General features: G+C 40.6%; 1 long non-coding RNA gene across 1 annotated transcript; it reads left to right on the top strand.

The window, feature by feature from the left end:
* The first annotated feature begins 201 nt into the window (after positions 1–201).
* LOC114408251 lies at positions 202–2,858 on the top strand. Its single transcript, XR_003665867.1, has 3 exons — positions 202–318; positions 722–777; positions 2,816–2,858. It is a non-coding gene; the product is annotated as an uncharacterized LOC114408251 (long non-coding RNA).
* Positions 2,859–13,030: the final 10,172 nt, after the last annotated feature.

Raw genomic sequence — 13,030 nt, 5'->3', positions numbered from 1 at the left:
CTTGCGCTTGAACCCTATCGTTCTTCTTCTTTCTCCTTGTGTCAAAGTCGCCTGCGCTTCCGTGACTGCAACCACATTATGGAGATCGTGTTTGTGGAGATCGTCTTTGCCACTTATCCATTGAGGTACGTCCTTTCGTTTTAACATTAGATGTTCGTCGTTTTAACATTAGGCGTTCGTCGTTTTAACCCAGGGCTTTATTGTTGTTTCTCCTTCTGCCTGAGTTCGTGTTTGTCGCAAACTGGGCTGCGCTTCTGTGACTGCAACCACATTGTCGAGTTCGCGTTTGTGGAGTTCGTGTCTGCGCTTCCATCGAAGGTATGTCTCTGTTGTATGTTAATGATGAAAATCCATTGTTCAATGGTCTATCTCTGTTGTGATGTTTCAAAACCCTAGTTAGGCACAAAGGGTTAATCGTAACTAAATGTGCAGTGATTTAGGACCATATGTAACTGCCTTAAGCAGTTATTGCAGAATAAATTATGGAGTAATAGCAGGGGTGGTTAGGCAGTTTTTAGTGGGTTTTCAGGAAGGGAGAGATGAGGATGTCAAATTTACATAGAGGGTTTCAGGGACAAAGCTTTGATTTACATATTGAATTTCATCCAAATTTTTGACAAGTCATTGTTACTTCCATGAATATTGATATTGTATCATGCTTAATTATATGCATTTGCTTATTCTGATCATTGTGTGTTGTGTGATTATTTCTTCCATGTAGGTACATGATTCCTATTTGTTGTGAGAGTGAAATGATGGGCAGCAGCACCAACTGAGGTGAGTTTATATTTCCTTTTTTTTGTCTTTATCTTTGTTAGTTTGTTATATATTTTTTATTTTATATGTTTGAGTTTTAAATGTGTAAAAAATAGAAATAGAAAGGTTTGCTGATTGCTTAGGAATTCTTTGTTGTTTCATGGCATTCCTTTTGAACCTCAAAAGGTGCTTATGATGGCCTTTGGTTAAATTTCTGATTATATGTATTGGGGTCCTTGTGCTGGGTTATTGTTGGGTTTGTTTTGCTTTTTGGAAGGTGGCACTTTTGTGTCTTGTATCTTTTATTTTCAGTACCTGTGGTACTGTTCTGTTTAATATTTTTTTTTTGAACTGCAAAGATAATTTATATTGATAATTAGAAGTACTAGTGGTACTACAGATTACAAAGAGACATTACATAAGAAAATAGCCATATAGGCACCCAACAAAATACAGCATATAAAACCAGCCCTTCCTAATAGTGTTAAATAAATACTAAAGACATTGTTGAGGACCACTGTGTAAAAGAGACAGTGAAGTCCTTTTCCCACCCCTTCAGCCAGGTCCACATAAGGAAAAGAGTGGTGTCTGCCAATTTAGAGATATCAAAGGATTGGTTTTGAAAAATTATATCATTCCTGACTTTCCAGATTGAGTTTGTGGCTGCCAGCCACCAGATTTTCCATCTTCTACCAACAGCCTGTGTTCCTACAGTAGGAGCATGTTGGACAAAATTATCCATTGGTTTACAATGGATGGTTCTGTGTTCCTTCACCCAGGATAGGAATTCCCACCACAGAGGTTGAATTTTTTCACAGGTGAAAAATAAATGGGGAGCAGACTCAGGCTTGCTGTGGCAGAAAGGGCATAGATCATTATTAATTAGAATTTGCCTCTTGGCCAGGTTGTCCTTAGTGGGAAGTCTATCCCATAACAACCTCCAGGCAAAGGATCCCATATCAGCCACTATATGATTTCTTTGAGAGGAAATTGAGTACAAATCTGGAAATTGATCTTTGAGTGGAATTCCATCCTCAGCCCAGGCATCTTCCCAGAACAAAATCTGATCACCCCTACCCATCTTCCAGCAGAATTGTTTAGAGACAACAGTCATATTGTGATCTTGATTGAGTGCCTTTAGGTTAGCCCACCAGGTGGAGAAATGCTATTTGTGAGGCCCCTGATCCAACCCTCTCCAGCCCTGATATTTAGAAATCAGGATCCTATTCCACAGCTGTTCTGGTTGGTGAAACATGTACCATTTCCACTTGATTAGTAGAGAATTATTTAAAATTCTAAAATCTTTGATCCCCAATCCTCCTGCATCTCTAGAAGCACAGCATTGTGTCCAAGATACCCATGCAATCTTCTTCTGTTCAATATTAATATACATATTTTTTCCTTCCAAAAAAAAAAAGGATAATCCAGTTGTTTGCAATGCAGGATATTAGCTGCTTCTAGAGCCTAATTGACTCCACCACCTATAATCCCAAACTGAGTTTTGACAAAATTAATGTTTACACCAGAAGCTAATTCAAATCCTCTTAGTAAAGCCTTTAGAAGTAGAACATATTTTAACATATCAAACTTTTTAAAAGTAGAACACATTTTGGAACTTAAATGAAATAAAAAGGTTAAAAAGGAAAGACCAATAGAAAACATAATTTAAAGGGAAGCATGAGCTATATAAGCAAGCTGAAAAAAAAAACCTGGACAAGGAAGCATTTCAAACTTTACAGTGACTGGGTAATTAGGTTAATGGGTGGACAGGCGCTATCATTCTTTGAATGCCATCATCTACCTTTAATGATTCACGTCTAAATTGGTCCCTGTTTAATTAAATTAATTAGTTATTGCTTTAGTTTGACTGGATAGAAGTATGATATGTATTCTTAAAAAATTATCAATGAGCTGCTTGATAAAATGACTGAAAAAGGCTTTAAATACACTCTCAGTATAATGTCTTTTGAGAGTCAATGTATCACCATGAAGTGAGAGTCATATTGTTGATAAAAGGCTTTAAATACACTGTGGCTAATTTCTGTATGGGTTTTTTTAGGGCTATCATTTACTACTGCTAATTGGCGTTGCTGTGGAAGCACTTTGATTATATCTTTGAAGCCTCAAAGTCAGGTATTTATATCTTTGATTCGAAAACTAATTTGAAATTGTTGTTGTATGCATTACTGGTATATTTGTAACTTATGTTATGCCTGTCTACATGACCTTTCTTTCATTGGACTGATATCTTTGAAGTATTTACTGTGATTTAAACTCTCAGAACTTGTTCATTGTTAGTGTTGAATGTTTTTGTAATTTTATCTATTGCCCTTCTCTATATATATGTTGTGACTGCCACTGCCCTTCTCTCTCTCTTGTATTATCTTTTTTTATCAGCAAAATTATAATTTGTATTAATAACTGTGAGTACCAGAGGTACTAAATATACAAGGTAGAAACCAGCAGACTAGCAAAACCATAGGTCCTACGAATCAGGTGCCAATCTAAATAGAATACAATAACCCTGCACTGCTACCCTAATCAAAAAATGATGTTGATAAATTACTAGACCAATAGTTGTAGGGCTGGGCAAAGCCTTTCTCCAGCTGTCTTGTCCGCAAATTCCCTTTTTTTTTTGCTCAGCAAAATTAGATATTATATATATTGAAAACTACCAGTGGTACTAAGATTACATTGGTAGATATAAATGTGCATTTGGTTGCTGTTTTATAACAGAACCACTTACAACAAGCTAATTGATACATAGATTCTGAATCCTCTACAACCTATTTACTAAACACTTCCTTTAGGTTGGAGGACCACTGATTAAAATGTGTTCCAAAGTCTGTCTCCATATTTCTAAATGGGCAGCCTCCTCCTCTACATCTCCACAAAATGGGCACTGTACCTCATTTATCACAACTTGCTGCCTTCTAAGATTCATCCTAATTGGAAGTCTGTCCCTAATTAGCCTCCAAGCAAAAACCAGTGATTTACTTGGTATTTTGAGCTTCGAAATGTCCACAAAGTCCAAACTCTGATTAGCTCCCATATCAAGTCATATCCGCTTTTTGTTGAGTAGTATCCAGTTTGATCATGCTTCCAGCTCCATCTATCCTCCCTATTTGGCTGAATCTGCTGCTGTGATAGGTCTCCAAGGAAATTATCTGCCATTTGAATTTCACTATCAAAAAGAGTCCTTCTCCAAGATAGCTTTCACTCCCATCCGCCGTTGGTGTTATTCCCCATATTCATAATGATTTGTTTCTGTTGATCAGAAATTCGGTATAGCCTTGGATATTTGTCCATTAATGGTATAGCATTATGTGTCCAAGGGTCCTCCCAAAATCTTAACTTCTCCCCACCTCCCACCTTCCAATTTCTTTCCGTTTTGACTACCTGGTTCTGCTGTTGCTGCTGACTTGATAGCAGGTCCCTCCACCAAATAGAGTCTTGGCTTCCTCTAATGCCTTCCTCCAATGCCCTCCAACCTCCATACTTTGATATGAGTATTTTTGCCCAAGGTTCCTCTTGCTTGTGAAATAAGTCCCAGCACCATTTGGCCAGCAAAGCTGACTTAAAGGTCTTAAGGTCTTTAATACCGAGACCCCTTTTATCTTTTGGTTGGCATACTTCCTTCCAGCTCACCCAAGCAATTTTCCTCTACTCCATACCTCCTCCCCATAAGAATTGTCTCCTCCGCAAATTCCCTTTAGTTGGGATTGTATCTTTGTATCTTTACTGAGACTATGAACTCTGCAGATTATCAACCCCTTCCATTCGCTGCAAGAGTTCCAATATGCTTCCAGCTTTTATCTTAGCTCTATCAGTTCCATTTTCTGACAACTCCTGCAGTGCTTCTTCTGCACCATGTTCTTTCGCTAGTTTTAATTGCAGTGGATCTCCGGTGCATAGTGACCACAAGACAGCAGCAACATTCTCTCAATTGCGTGGAGAGCCGGTTCGTATAACCTCAACAAGAATATGAATTGGCTTGGTTCTTCAACACAAGTGTCTGTTGTCCTGTATGCACAAGACAGCAGCAGCAGCATCCTGTATGCACAAGTGTCTGCTGTGTCTTGGGGCATGTTCTTCAACACACACACAGACACACACACACAGAAACACACACACACATACACACACAGACACACACAGAAACACACACACACACACAGAAACACAGACACACACAGATAGAAACACAGACACACAAAAACACAGACACACACACACACACAACCACACACCCACACACACACACAGCCACACATACACACACACACACACACAAAAACACAGCCACACACCCACACACACACACAACCACACACACACACACACACAGAAACACAGACACACATAGATAGAAACACAGACACACACACACACACAACCACACACCCACACACACACACAGCCACACATACACACACACACACACAAAAACACAGCCACACACCCACACACACACACACACAAACACACACACACACACACACACACACACACACACACACACACACACACACACACACACACACACACACACACACACACACACACACACACACACACACACACACACACACACACACACACACACACACACACACACACACACACACACACACACACACACACACACACACACAGCCACACACCCCCACACACACACAACCACACACACACACACACACATACATACACACACACACACACACACACAGAAACACACACACCCACACACACACACACACACACACAGAAACACACACACACACACACACACACACACACACAGAGACCCTCATTAGCCATGTCAGTCCTTCAGCCACTAAGTCAAAGAGTAATGGAGCCAAAGGGTCTCCTTGTCTCAACCCTCATGATACACACAGACCCTCATGATACACACACACACACACATATACCCAACTACAATATTAAAGCATAAGCACCCTTTAAACCCAACATTTGAAATTAGTTACATAAACAACTGTTGATGTCTATATTTGTCTGTAATTGAATTTAACCTTTTGTATGTTCTTGTACGTGATCAGTGTAATTTGCTATATAAACAACTATTGTTCATGGTGAGTGAACCTTAGATTCCCGTTTGAGACTGAATGCAATGACTCTTGCGGACAGTTTGCATTAGCCATTGTATTTAGTCTTGAATTGTCCGTTTGGACAGTTTGGGAAGACTGGTATTTTTATGTTAGATTCATTCGTGAAGGTTATTATTATTTTCATTAATTTGATTAAATTTCGGTTCAATGCATTTCAAGTTGTTCTCTGAGTGCATACTTGATTATCAGGAAATTCATTTGACCGATGTCATGTCGTGTACTTGGAGACCAATGCGAAATGCTGCCGAAATTTAGTCAAATTTTTGTAAATAATGGTAACCTTGACGATTGAAGCTAACATAAAAGACAGTTTTCCTAAATGGGATAGGGCCACACCTATAAATAAAAAGTGAGATTTTCATGCATGGAATTGCGTAGATGGATCGAAGTTGGATGAATGAAAGTCGCATGAGCCCAGAATATGAGGATGGCGTCGAACAGTTCTTGCAATTTGCTTCAGAAAGAGGTCGATCGAATGAAGAAGGAAAATGTTATTGTCCTTGCATCAACTGTTTGAATGGAAGACGACAATTACTCGATGACATACGAGACCATATATTGTGTGATGAGATTAAGAAGAATTACACAACGTGGATATGGCATGGTGAAGTGACAGACATGCAGAGTGGGTCCCAATATGAACCATTTGATATAGAAATGGGAGATCGGTTAGAGGACATGATTCGTGACCTTGGACAAGAGTCTTTCCAGCAAGCACACGCCCTTGTGTATGAAGGATTGCAGAGTGATTCTAAGAAGCCTTTGTATGCAGGCTGCAAGAATTCCTTAACCCCATTGTCTGCTGTGTTAAGTCTGGTTAATATGAAGGCCAGGTATGGGTGGAGTGACAAAAGTTTCACCTCACTGCTTGAGGTAGTGCACAATCTGCTTCCAGAGGACAACACATTGCCTAAAAGTTACTATAAGGCGAAAAAGATATTGTGTCCGATGGGGATGGAGTATCAGAAGATTCATGCTTACCCCAATGATTGCATACTGTACAGGCATGAATTCCAAGAAATGTCCAAATGCCCTATCTGTGGGACTTCACGGTGCAAAGTCAAGGATGAAGAGGAAAGCAATTCTGATGAAAACTCTAACAAGGGCCCCCCAGCGAAGGTTTTGTGGTATCTTCCAATCATTCCAAGGTTTAAGCGTCTCTTTGCTAACGAGGACGACGCAAAAGACCTTACATGGCATGCAAATGGAAGGATTTCTGATGGAATGGTCCGTCATCCGGTTGATTGCTCCCAGTGGAAGAAGATTGATAGTTTGTATCCGGATTTCGGGAATGAGCCAAGAAATCTTAGACTTGGACTAGCCACTGATGGAATGAATCCATATGACACCTTAAGCACTCAACACAGTTCATGGCCAGTTCTGCTAGTAATTTATAAGTCCAAGACAACCAGGAAATGACATTGATGTTTATCTAAGTCCGTTGGTTGAAGATATGAGAAAGTTGTTGGACGAGGGGGTTGTAGTGTTTGATGCGTTTCGCAAGGAGACGTTTGAAATGCGTGCAATGCTTTTTTGTACCATTAATGACTTTCCAGCATATAGGAATCTCAGCGGTTACAGTGTTAAGGGTCATCATGCATGCCCCATCTGTGAAGAAAATACAAGTTACATACAACTTAAACATGGGAGAAAAACAGTCTACAGTAGGCATCGCTGCTTTCTAACACCCAATCATCCTTACAGACGACTGAGAAAAGCTTTTAATGGAAGTCAAGAGCATGATATTGCGCCGATACTGTTGACTGGTGAGCAGGTATATCAGCGGGTTGAACACCTGAATACTGTCTTTGGGAAGACCCAAAAGAAGGATAAAAGTCAGAGTTGCATATGGAAGAAGAGGTCCATTTTCTTTGATCTTCCGTACTGGTGTGATCTTGACGTTAGACATTGTATTGATGTTATGCATGTGGAGAACAATGTCTGTGATAATGTGATTGGGACGCTCCTTAACATTCAAGGCAAGACGAAGGATGGCTTGAATACCCGTCAAGATCTAGCTGATATGGGTATACGATCACAGTTGCATCCAAGGTCTGATGGGAAGAAAATTTACTTGCCCCCAGCCTGCCATACTTTGTCCAAGAAGGAGAAGATAAGTTTTTGTCAGTGTCTTCGTCGGGTGAAGGTTCCACAAGGATACTCTTCAAATATTAAGAGCCTTGTGCAGTTGAAGGAGCTTAAGCTTGTAGGGTTAAAGTCTCACAATTGTCACGTGCTCATGCAACAATTGTTAGCCGTGGCTATACGAGACATCTTGCCAAACAAAGTCAGTTAACGATAACTCGCCTGTGCTTTTTCTTCCATTCTATATGTAGCAAAGTCATTGATCCAGTCATGTTTGATGAGTTGGAAAATGAGGCCGCAATTATACTGTGCCAGTTGGAGATGTATTTTCCCCCTGCTTTCTTTGACATCATGATTCACTTGATTGTGCATCTGGTCAGAGAAATCAAATGTTGTGGTCCTGTTTATCTACGGTGGATGTACCCGGTTGAGCGATACATGATGATCTTAAAAGGATATACAAAGAATCTATATCGTCCAGAAGCATCTATTGTTGAGAGGTACATTGTAGAAGAAGCCATTGAATTTTGTTCAGAATACTTAGAGAAGGCTAAACCTGTTGGGCTTCCTGAGTCTCGGCATAATGACAGAGTGGGTGGTAAGGGTTCAAGAGGACTGCAGGTGATCACTCCAAGTGTAGAAGATTTGTTACAAGCTCACTTGTATGTCTTGAACAACAGTAATGAAGTTTTGCCATACATAGTTAAGCATGAACTTTAGTCAAACAGAATAATCCGAAAATGTCAAAGAATTGGGTGTTGAAAAAGCATAACAAGACTTTCTGTGATTGGTTTAAAGATACAATCTTTGCAGATGAGAATGCTTCAGAAACATTAAGAAAGCTAGCAGATGGGCCTAAAAGAAATGTTATAACCTGGCAAAGATACGACATAAACAAGTATTCATTTTACACAAAAGCACAAGATGACAAAAGTACAATGCAGAACAGCGGGGTCACCCTAAGGGCTGAATCTTAACACTTTGCAAGTGTCAATGACGCCAATCCCTGTGGAGCTTCCATCCCTTACTTTGGGTTCATTGATGAAATTTGAGAGCTTAATTATGTGAAATTTATAGTATGTGTTTTCAAATGTAAATGGGTTGACAGCAACACCGGTGTGCGCACCAATGATATAGGATTTACCCTGGTAGATCTAAAGAAACTTGGTTACCACAATGACCCTTTCATCATGGCAGAACAAGCTAGACAAGTATTTTACGTGCAAGACCCTTGTGATGAAAGGTGGTGCGTGGTTCTGCAGGGCAAAACAGTTGGTGTTAATGTAGAAGATGATGATTCATACATGGACACCTGTGTTAGTCCTTTGACCGCTCAAATCACTGTTAATGTTGTCGGAGAAGAAGAAGCTAACGACGTTCATGCTAATCGAAATGATCATGATGAAGGAGAATTGATTAACATCCTCTAATTTAATTTTCTGTAGAGACAGAGGTCACTAAACCTAGTAAGTGACAACTACATTTTTCTCTGATTGAGGCATAGGTTTTTTGTTTCAATTTGCCTCCTTAGGACTTCATCCAACTCATGTTTGTCGCCAGTTTCATCATCCACCACCCTTTTCTTCTCCGGCTTCTCACGTTCATTATTGTTAAACCCATATTTATGCTCTCTTCCCTTCATGTCTTGTTTTATCACAACTTTAGCTGAATCTCCCATCTTCAGCATAGTTGAATCTCCTGTCTCATTCTCCAATGACACACTTTGATGGCCTGTATCTCTTTTCTTCATATGTTCTAGTGCTTCAGCTTCACAATGCATAGAGCAATCAGAATTTTCCAGTCATCACCAAAGGCTTCTGCATCAGCGTTTACACTCTCCATCCTCTTTGGTTTATGCTTTTGTGTTTTCTTCCGTGCCTCCTCCTTATAATTCTCAGATTTATTGGAGGTCCCACTAGAACGATCACCACCAATCTGTGCTTCTTCCTCGTCTATCAGGTCAATATCTTTCCTTTCAACTTTTGTTTTGTAAATTACAGTGTAGTTTACCAAAGCAAAGGTGAAACGAAAGATATTGAGCTGGTTGAGGAGGAACAGGCACGGATTGGTGCTGATCCTTCTAGTGGGACCTCCAATAAATCTGAGAATTATAAGGAGGAGACACGGAAGAAAACACAAAAGCATAAACCAAAGAGGGTGGAGAGTGTAAACGCTGATGCAGAAGCCTTTGATGATGACTGGAAAATTCTGATTGCTCTATGCATTGTGAAGCTGAAGCAGTAGAACATACGAAGAAAAGAGATAGAGGCCATCAAAGTGTGTCATTGGATAATAAGACAGGAAATTCAACTATGCTGAAGATGGGAGATTCAGCTAAAGTTGTGATAAAACAAGACATGAAGGGAAGAAGGCATAAATATGGGTTTAACAACAATGAACGTGAGAAGGCACAGAAGAAAATGGTGGTGGATGATGAAACTGCCGACAAACATCAGTTGGATGAAGTCCAATGAAGATCCTCCTCATTCTCAAAGAGGGGAACGAGCAACAATTTGAAGGTTGTACATTCAGGAACTAAAGAATTCAAAATAGCTAGTAATAATAGGGATTTGTTTTTGGGATTTTCTGAGCACCAAGAGCGGCTACGCAAGAAGTTTGCACTTGAGGAGGGAAGGATATTTGCAGCTAATGAACAAGTTTCTTAACTATTTGTCCTTAAGATTTTACTGTTTCTTTTTGCTAATATGTAAATATAAATGGTATAAGGGTATTCCATAAAAGCATGGTCTATATTTACTTCTAAGATTGTTAGGGGTATAAATGACCATGTCCCTATGGCATAACCTTATATTATTTATATTTACATATAAGAAAAAAAAACAGTAAAATCTGAAGGACAAATAGTTAAGAAAGTTGTTCATTAGCTGCAAATATCCTTTCCTCCTCAAGTGCAAGCTTCTTGCGTAGCCGCTCTTGGTGCTCAGAAAATCCCAAAAACAAATCCATCTTATTACTAGCTATTTTGAATTCTTTAGTTCCTGAATGTACAACCTTCAAATTGTTGCTCGTTCCCCTCTTTCTTTTATGCAAAAAAGAAAATCAAATGCTGTGAAAACATGGATGAAGTCCTAAGAAAATCAATATCAAAGAAAACATGGATGAAATCACAATTAAAAAGCACAGCTACCTATCTTTCAGAGTCCTTTGGTTAATTTTTCTTGTCTCCTTATGTGGTGGGGTTTTGTTTAATAATATTATACTTTTGCCTTCCAAAAAAAACTTATGACTGATCCTCTTTTCATTAATCCAATTTTGTATGTTATTGTATAAAAGATCATGGGTTCTCCACCTGCCTCCACTACTCCTCCTCCTCCTCCTTCTCCTCCTTCTCCTTCTCGTCCTCCTCCTACTTCGGACGCATCGGCTTCGACATTTGCCGTGAAGCGGACACGCAAAGTCTCACGTCTACTATCATTGTCCACTAGACCACCTGGTTTTGAGAGACCAGTGGTGCATGTTGATCCTGCTACAGGGAAGGCCGACGGTCCCCACAAGAAGAAATTAAGAACATATTTGGGGATTGTGGCACGTGATAAGGTGGACATCACGTACAAGAACTGGAAGGAGGTCCCTACTGCTCAGAAGGACCTGATTTGGGAGGATATTCAGGTATTTCTCTTTTCTTATTTGATTGTGTGTAATTAATAGCCAAAAAATTTCATTATTGTAACAAATAAACTTTGTTTCATGTTGTCAGGAGGAATTTGATATCCCAGAGGCTTCTGACAGTAGAACGAAAAAGAAGTTACTACAGACCGTGGGGGAGAGATGGATGCAGTTTAAATTAGACCTCACTAGGAAATGAGTCCTTGCAGCCGATCAGGACGGTGTCGAGGACACTATCTGTGACAAATACGGCATCAGCAAGGAAAAGTGGGCCCAGTTTTGCCAGACTTGCAGAGACCCCTCTTGGGAGGTATGTTCCTTTGCCATTTAAGTTGTTTTTCATATTAAACATGATGTTGTTATACTTCATTCTACCCATTTCAAACATTATTGTTTAATTTTTCCAAGAATGGCGTATCAAGGCACAGGCCATCCAGAAGCAGAATACTGCCCCCCACGTTTTGTCTCGTGGGGGTTATGATTATTTGGAGCAGAAGCTCCTGGTTGAGAAGATCAAGAAGAAGCTGTAGGAAGCTGCACAGTCAGGAAGCGTTGATGGCGTCATCGACCCTCCATCCCCGATCAGACGCCACGTGAAGTGGAAGATGGCCCGCACGAAGAAGACAAGGGAGATGACGACTGAGGCCGCAAAGGAAATCGTTAAGAAGATTGTAAGTCATTTTCAACTAACCATTACAATTATGTTTGAATATTTTGAGAATGCCATGTACCACTGTGTGTTTTCTGTGCAGGATTCGTTTGAGGAGCAGGCCACACAGGGATCGTTCGTCCCCCATGGACGTCAGGATGTTCTGGCCGCTGCTATTGGACGTCCAGAGCACCCTAGACGTGTCCGTGCTGCTAGAGTCGGTGTTACCATCAAGCAATACTTTGGATCGGCTCCACGGACGTCCTACAGCGCTTCCTCCCTGCCTCCTAACGAATTACAGCAGTTGACTCAGCAGATCAGGGACCAGCTAGAGGAGTCCATCACAGAGAAAGTGACGAGGTAGGTCATGGCATCCTTCAGCCAGCTTCAGTCACAGATGCAATCTCAGGCACCTCATGAGCCTCTGGTTGGTCCTGGTCCCTCCGGTCCTCGGGTGAGCACAAAGGGGAGTTGTGTTGATCCATCAGGAAACGATCCTGAGGCGGGTGACTCCGACAGGTGCGGCTTGTACATAGAAGCAGATCCTGCCCACCTAGTTGCCGTGGGGAGAGTTTATGAGAGATCCACTCTTGTTCATAACACTCCTTTGTTGCCTAGCCAAGTAAAGGTGAGTGTGGACGAGGTTAAAGATGCAGATGCTCCAGTTCCTGTACCCACTGCTGAGGTTTCCTTAGTGGGGCAGACACTTCACACCTTCCTTGCTTGGTCGACACATCTGATCAAGTCTTTATCACACCAGGTACTTATTGTCCTTACTATATGT

Source organism: Glycine soja, chromosome 4 (genome assembly GCF_004193775.1).
Source record: "Glycine soja cultivar W05 chromosome 4, ASM419377v2, whole genome shotgun sequence".
In the NCBI taxonomy this organism is placed as follows: Eukaryota; Viridiplantae; Streptophyta; class Magnoliopsida; order Fabales; family Fabaceae; genus Glycine; species Glycine soja.
This window is presented reverse-complemented; position numbering and strand designations above follow the sequence as displayed.